Genomic DNA, 5,341 nt, shown 5'->3' with positions numbered 1-5,341 from the left:
GAGAATGGTGGCACTGAGGGTGAAATGGTATGGAGTTGTCAGGGAACATACAGCAAAGCCTAAAACAAACCGGCCTTATCTATCCTATGCCTTGGGATAAGACCTCCCTTGCTCTTTGCCTAGCCACTGTCTGCAAGGTACATGTTAGCTGGGCCAAAACCATACCAGCAAGAGCACCAACAGGTTGAGTGGTGCAAGGAGAGAGGCAGAACAAGACACAGCCCCATGACCTCCTTGGAAAATGGTCACACACAGGAAGAGAGATGTGGACATCACTTAGGCTGAACACCTTGGCAATGGTAACACCACCTGGGGTGGTTGTAGGTCTCATCTCTCTGGGGAAACGTCATTGCAGCCTTCCAGTACTTACACGGGCTTATAAAAAAAGAGGAAGAGCAACTTTTTAACACAAGCAGATAGTGACATGACAAGGGGAACAGTTTTAAACTAAAAGAGAAGAGACTAGATTAGATATTAGGAAGAAATTCTTTACTAAGAGGGTGGTGAGGCCCTGGAATTGGTTGTCCACAGAAGCTGTGGCTGCATCATACCTGGAAATGTTCAAGGCCCCGTTGGACGGGGCTTGGAGCAACCTGGTCTAGTGGAAGGTCCCTGCCCATGGCACGGGGTGGAATGAGATGGTCTTTAATGTCCTTTCCAACCCAAACCAGTCTGGGATTCCATCATCTGTAACATCTGCTGTATGTGAAGATAAGCTGAAGACAACTCCACCAAAAGTCATGAATAGTTTGAGTTCACCCCTGCCCAGTCCTCTCCTGACCATCACCAGCCCGGAAGACCCTCTGCAATCCTGGTGGCCTCATCCCTCCTTCCATCCTGCTCAGCTGAGCGTGGCTCTTCCAGCTCCCACAGTGGGGGATGAAGTCTCAGTGCTCCTAAATGCCTGGAGGTATAATAAGCACTGCAAGGAGTGGATCAGGGTGTTATGTATCCAACCAGCCTGCAATCTCATTTTCTCCCTGGGCAGAATGAGTAGGGCAAAGGTTGCAGTCATGAGCTGTCACTCCAGTGCCGGCTGTCTGCACGTGCACTGCTGGGTATGGCCACTTGTCCAGCACCTGGATCAAGACTTGTTTCAGCAGTGCTACAGACTGCTTGGTGTGGATGGCACCCAGGTGAGTGGGGAAGTCAGTTGGGATATATTTTAAACGCCAGAATCTGGAACTGCAGTAACAGTCTCCTCTGAAGATAGTACAAGCCAGGGGACAATTCACTCACAACCTGTGAAAAAGGATCTATCCGAGCAGTGGAAAAGTTGGCTCTTTCTGCAATGGTATGGTTTGAAGGCATTCACAATATTTGGGAATGCTCTTAACTTCCCTCATGGACCGCACCCAGAAGTTCACCACAGACACTTATTTTTCCCAGAGAAACTTTGATGGTGTGTTCAGAGACAACACCCAAAAGAAAAGTCCCTAAATCCCAAGCCACTCGGTATTTTTTTAGTGCCCTATCTGACAATAAAATTGGAGGAGTGAATCTTACCAGCCTCAGTGCCAGATTTCAGGTGACGCCACTGAAGATTTGTTAGAACTGAATGCCTACTTCTGAAGACTCATACAAATAAATGCACATTCCCAAGCAAGCTCTGAAATACATACGGGGCTAAAGGTATCCTGCTGCAGCCAAAAAAAGGGTAGTCTTGATGTTTGTTGTGGTTTGACAATGTTCCAGTGGCTACTGTGATGTGTTGAGCTGCCCAGGTGAGTATGGATTGCAGCAACTGCTCACTCCCCGATTGTAATGGACTGGACATGGTTCTTTTGTCAGAGCAATTTTCATGTTTGCAAAGCTGCTTCTGTTTGTGAACTGCAGTCCTATACAGTCCCTGCTCTGACCAGTCATCAGTGCTGCTTGGAAATGTTTGGGTAGTTTGAAATAAATTTCATCAGAAAAAACACAGGTTTCTGTAAAGGAGTGCAATTGCCCTGTATTTTCTGGCATGGAGGCTCCCAGAATAGCTTCTCCTTTCTCCAGGACAGGATTAATACATGTACTGTTGCTAAAGTGTCCGATATTTATCTTCCATTAAATCCAAAATAGAATTTATTTCTACTCAGAGCCAACTCTCACAGACTCAGATTCACCCATGAGTTCTCCTTTCCTTTTTCTTGTAGCTCTTCTCCCCATCACATGGTGGAGACTATCCTCCAGATTATAGAGTACCCCACTTTCAATCCCATTTGGTAAGCCCATGGGGCATCAGAAAGCTGAAAAGAATATCTGTAATACAAAAGAATACCTGTAAAATATCTCTCACAACCTCCATGACTGATAGCACCGGTCAGATCCAGAAACTGAGCAGGAGTGCTACCTGCCTGCACTTAACTCTTGAGTGCAATTTGTATTTACATCACTTATGTCCAGAGCCTGGCAACATGCTTTGTTGCTTTCACACTGGTCTCAGAGCTGAAAACTCTTGAGTGCAATTTGTATTTACATCACTTATGTCCAGAGCCTGGCTACACCTTTGCCTGGACCTTTGCATGCTTTGTTGCTTTCACACTGGTCTCAGAGCTGAAAACCCCTTCCTGCTACCACTGCTGGCCCTTTACCTTGCCTGTGATATGGTGATGGTAATTTCTCTTTGAATAAAGTCACACCTGGGCAAGCCTATGAAACACTCCTGGGGTGTATTTCATTCCTCTTCCCATCTACTGAAATATTTACACATCAAAGGGAGTCTCCTTATCTAATGGGAGTTTGATGTTGCGGCCTGGGGTGGTCAGCAGGCACTGAGCTCCAACCCACACTGGGGGTCACAAGGGGCCTTCATCACCAGCTGCTGTCCTGAGAGGGGTACACAGGAGGGGCCCTGCTGGCCAGGAGGCTCTGCAGCAATGCACAGGCCAGGAGACCTGGTGTGTCCCTTAAACATCCCCCTGGATCTGGACCTTCCTCTCTTCCAAATCAGCTGGGCTTTAGGTTTTTAAAGCACCCTGGCACCTTCTGAATCAGAGGCCAAAAGAACCCAGCTTCCAGAAAGCTGCAGGTAATGACCAAGCAGTGTTTCATGGGCATCTTTGAAAAGACCAAGGGACCCACACCCTTGCAGTGAGTGCCTATTTCCATATTCTGTCCTCTGTTTACACTCATCACCTCCTCCACCCCAGAGACTGTAAAATAAACACCCCTCCTGCCCTGCTGCACTTTTATCATCTCCACAGGCAGCTCACACTGCACTTCCTTTCAGGGTGACTTACTCCAGATGTGTCTGCATCTGCCTCCCCTCTGGCATGGGGATACCACTCATCACTCCATGGACACTCTAGTCCCAATGATCCCATGCTGTGACTGCTGCAATGGCCTGGCATTCATGTCCTCCTGCTGACTAAGTCAGGATGGTCCCCTCTGTTCTACCTGCTACAATAGAGACAGGGCTTGAAGCTGCTGCAGAAGCAGGTGGGCAGGATCTACAACTCCTCGCCCAGGCCAAGAGAAGTCTCAAGAGGTCTTCCAGCTCATGTCAAGACCCACTGCACCATCCTGCCACCACAGCTACCCCAAAAAGCCGCAGGGTGCCCTGAGCCTCTCCGCAGCACCGCCAGCCCTGGCACCAGGAGCATTTCAGCCAGGAGTGCTCCTTGGGCTGCAGATGTCCATGCCAGACAGGACCCCAGGTTCCATGCTCACCCTTCTGGCTTCTGCTGAACTCTCTGGTGTTTCTCCTTGGACGGGAATAACACGAGAGGCCCAAAAGTATGATATTCCCATGGACCCACATGGCTCCAGCCAGCCAGCCACAGTCCTCTACCCTCTCATACCCCTTAGCCTCTCAATTAGTTCTTGCCTTCCTGACAAATTCACTCAACACCCTGAGCAATTAGAAGCCAGAAGGCCTCAGCTTTGTCTCAAATGATGAGCCAGATTAATCAGCTCCAGTTGCACTGAATTACCCAGACAGGGCTCACAGCAACAACTTCCAATTCACCAGCAAAGCAGCCAGCATCCCGCTTTCACCCAGGGTAATCAGCAAGGATGTGAAAGCCAGATGAATGACTAGGTGAGGGTGGGCTGCCGCCTGTCAGGAGCTGGAATATAAGTCAAAGCACTTTGAAATTAAATCCTCACTTTGACAGGGAACTAATGCAGAGATTTTAAAGTAGGTGTAATAAAGTTAGACAGGCATATGTGCAGCCTAGCGCAAGTTGCCGTGCTTTGAATAAGTGTGCCCCAGCTACAGGGAAATGGAGTTGAAAAGACAAAGGGAATTTTGAATAGCTCCAAACCAGCTTGGCAAGATTTTAGAGATGGTAGCAAGAGGTTTTAGTAATGGACCTAAGTAACAACACTGTCGGGAGGAGATTTGGTGCACAGTTGTGGCTGCCTGGGATCTTGGATTTCACACCAAGCAGCTAGCTCATGTTGCTCCTGGCTTTAAATTAAGTCATTTGTGCCCATATGGATAGACAGAGGCATGGTGGATGGAACAGAGATAGGGATCCCCACCACATCTCTTGGCCTCAGGGTGGGTAAGCCATGCTGTTAGGAGCTCCTGGAATTTCCCAAGAGTTGACTTTTCCAGAGGTGAGTTTAAGCCTTGATATCTGGTCAAGCATCACCCTCCATCTGCACATTCTAGAGCCTGCCACCAGCCGTTGTGGCTGGCAGCTCTCCACGGGGCAGCCCTTGCTGAGATGCCAAGGGCATTTGCAAACTTGTCCCTGTTCTGGCTCCAAATGCTGTTCTCCTGATAGAACCCCCAGAGAGATACCCCCAGACAGAACCCACCCAGACCCCGCTCCTGAGTTGCAAATTTTCAAATGCACTTTGGCATTTACAGTGAATCCTCAGAAACTGGGATCTGGGAAAACACTCCCAGTCAAAGGGGTGCTTGTTGAGGAAGGCAGCCTGGGCGATGCCAAGGCTCCTCCCAGCAACAGGGAAACTCCAGGCAGTGCCAGGACATCTCAGGGCTCTGCTTCTTCACAGCCACCAGGAAATTACCCCAAAAAACATCAAATGCGGAAACCCCCGCCCCTTCCCTCTGCGAGGTTCCCCTGTCTCTCCCCGCACCCACCGATCCCACCCGGAGGTGCCGCTCGGTGGGTGCGGCAGGAAGGGGGGGGGGGAGGGGGGAGCCGGCGGATCCCCCGGCGGATCCCCCGCTGCCCTCCGCGTCGCCGTAAAAGTTCCCAATACCCTCCTTGCGGTCGGAGCCCCCACTGCCCTCTCCGCCGCCGGCCCGCCCCGGGGGTGTCCCCGGCAGCGGGTCCCGCCCAGGGAGCGGCGGAGCCGGGGCGGCCCCCGGGGCTGCCTCCGCCCCCGGCCCGCCTCCGGCCCCGCCGCTCCATCCCGGGACGGGTCGGCCGCCCTGACA

This window comes from Corvus kubaryi, unplaced genomic scaffold (assembly GCF_017639235.1).
Source record: "Corvus kubaryi isolate FWS band 111438036 unplaced genomic scaffold, C.kubaryi_AGA036_p1.0 split3-37344, whole genome shotgun sequence".
NCBI classification, from domain to species: Eukaryota; Metazoa; Chordata; class Aves; order Passeriformes; family Corvidae; genus Corvus; species Corvus kubaryi.
Note: the sequence above shows the minus strand (reverse complement) of the source record.